The following is a 2,792-nucleotide window of genomic DNA, read 5'->3' as shown; positions in this document are numbered from 1 at the left end:
GACGGCGGGAGGCGGCGGAGCGGGATTTAAGCGGCGGAGCGGGGGCGGCGCGGGGGGCGGGGCGGCCAAGGGCACGGCCCAGGGGGGGTTGAGACCCCTCCGGTTGGGGTTTGGTGGATGGAGGGGGGGGGGGTGCGAGTTGGGCGTTAAGGAAGAATTCTTTGGGGAATGAGCGGGCACGGCTGCCCTGGGAGTGCGGGGATGTGCCGTCCCTCTGGGAACAGTGATGTGGCACCGAGGGACACGGCCAGCGGGCACGGAGGGGTCGGACGTGGGGGTCTGAGAGGTCTTTTCCAGCCTTCGTGGCTCTGTGCCCGTGGCCCCCGCGTTTATACCCTCGTGTTCCAAATACCACCGCTCAGACCACAAAACACGGGGGGAAGGGCGGGTGCTTACCGGGCTGCCCGGTTATCCGAGGGCACAAAAGCACCGTCTGCAGCGCTGCAATCAGAGCCGCTCGCAGCTGCTGCCTCCAGCGCTCCCTACGCGGCAACAAAAGAGGATTCAGGAGGAGTTACTGCAGAAGAGACCAAAAATAATAATATGCCACAACGCACAGCAAAACGCCCTGACTTGCATCATTCAAGTGGTTGTAATGCTAAAAACGATAAAGAACAGCTTGAAAATGTACACACATTGATTTTTCTTTAAAAAAACCCATATATATTGGAGTTGGACTCAGTGGTCCTTTATGAGACTCTTCCAAATCGGGATATTCTATGACGCATAGCATAGGTATTATAGCAACACTTCTCCCGGTTGTTATGTATCTGTTACTTATTGGCTGCTTTCGATCGACTCCCAATTTGAATTAAAGATAAGGCTCTGAGATGAGCACTTACCAGCACAAATATGTAGGAAATTCAAGTGCAGAGTGATGGCATCAGCTCCCATCTGCCCGAGCAGCGCATTCCTCTGGCTGCCCCACCCAGGCATCGTGCATGGCATCGCCTATGCCTGATAACTCACAATGGCTCTTTGAAGCTTCAGCTGCTGCAAGACCGACAGGGTTACAGTGTGAGATCTCCTTCCTCCTCCCTTCATCGGTGCCGGTACCGCTGGCATGGCATCACTGGGGATCTGCAGCAGGAACAAGGGTTTGTTTCAGCTTACTGGGGAACGTTGAAGGCCTCCTGCTGCCAACCATGGAACCAGATAGGACCATAGAATCATTGAACCATGAAGGCTGCAAAAAGACCTCCAAGATCCCAAAGTCCAGTCTCAGCCACCCCCACTATCCATGTTCCTAGGTGAAAGGCTGCATGTGGAGTATTACAAATTCTGGCTTTTAGTCTAATGATTTTATAGGTTTCACATGGACACAGACAAACATAAACACCCCACTTTGCAGAATAACCAGTAGGTTTGGGCCGGTTTAATATCTTGGTTTGCTGACAGATTTCTTAATTACCCCTCTTGTGTAGAAGTGCCCAGCACTCAAAGGGCACTACAAACCCGGCCACGGCTGCTGCTCCCCCTTACTGTAATGCTTCCACCCAAAACAACGACCCAAAGCCAGGAGACATCTATCGATAGGGGCTCAGCACCTGAGAACAGTGCACTTTGGAGGCTCACCTGTAGCATCTCCCACTTCCTGCCCTCCCAAAGGAGCACCTCGGTTCTGGCGCTGGGGTTTGCTGATGGCTGGGTTAGCAGCAGGAATGCGGTGCAGCGGAGTGGTTTGCATTCTTAACAGGTGTGCTCACACTGCATGCACAGATATGCAGAATTACAGTGCTGATGGATGTTTCAAATGCAAAGCCCTTCATTAAAAAGTCAAAGGTACCACTTTGAAGAGCAGTATACCACTGCTGCTCCATTAATTACCTTTACCAACAAGTTCCAGTTCTTTTCTTAGTTTTCCCTCCCAGAGAGGCAGCACAGCAAAGCTAAAGCAAAAAACCAAGGCAGACATTTGGAACATAATTCAGCTACAGAGCAGCCCTCATTACTTCAGTGGAACATCCCCGAAGTGCTGCAGCCACTCATGGCATCAGACAGCAGCACAGACTGTGCTCCAAAGCACGGGTGGGAATTACAAGGCTAAAAGCATCTGACAGCACTAAAGCATTGGAACAGGTTTCCCAAGGAGGCTGTGGATGCCCCATCCCTGGAGGCATTCAAGGCCAGGCTGGATGTGGCTCTGGGCAGCCTGGTCTGCTGGTTGGCGACCCTGCACATAGCAGGGGGGCTGAAACTAGATGAGCATTGTGGTCCTTTTCAACCCATTCTATGACTCTGTGACAGAAAGTGTACTTCCACATAGCACAGAGCAATTCCATTTTAGAGCCCGAGTGTGACCTCTAGGTGGCATCCTGTCCTTGCAGGAGTTCAGGCAAATGCGTTTACTGAACTATATTCTGGACCACTACATTTGGCAGCTGCCTTGGGAGCAGCTGAATTGCAGGTTTAGCAGTCCAATACTGCAGCAAGAAACTTAAGGAAAGGTACAGCTGTGAAGAATTACTCAATTTCCTCTCCAATAAAGGAGAGACAATAGCAAATGCTTAACAAATGAATGGATGCACGACACAGCACGCAGCAAGACATCTCACTCGTATCAGTGACCATGCTCAGGTCACAATGGTCTCTGAAGAAAAGCTAAGACATAATAATTCTGTGAGAAGATGTCACAATCTAACTGGAATTTGCATTACTATGTACTGTGTATATAAAACACTGTACTCAATGACATTTCTTTATCTGAAGTTTGCATATTGTCGAGACACCAATTCACTGCATCACGTTACAGTGCAGTTACTCCGGTGTGATGAAAGCCTGCTGCTGCACAG

Source organism: Gallus gallus, chromosome 6, assembly GCF_016699485.2.
Source record: "Gallus gallus isolate bGalGal1 chromosome 6, bGalGal1.mat.broiler.GRCg7b, whole genome shotgun sequence".
Lineage (NCBI taxonomy): Eukaryota > Metazoa > Chordata > Aves > Galliformes > Phasianidae > Gallus > Gallus gallus.
Note: the sequence above shows the minus strand (reverse complement) of the source record.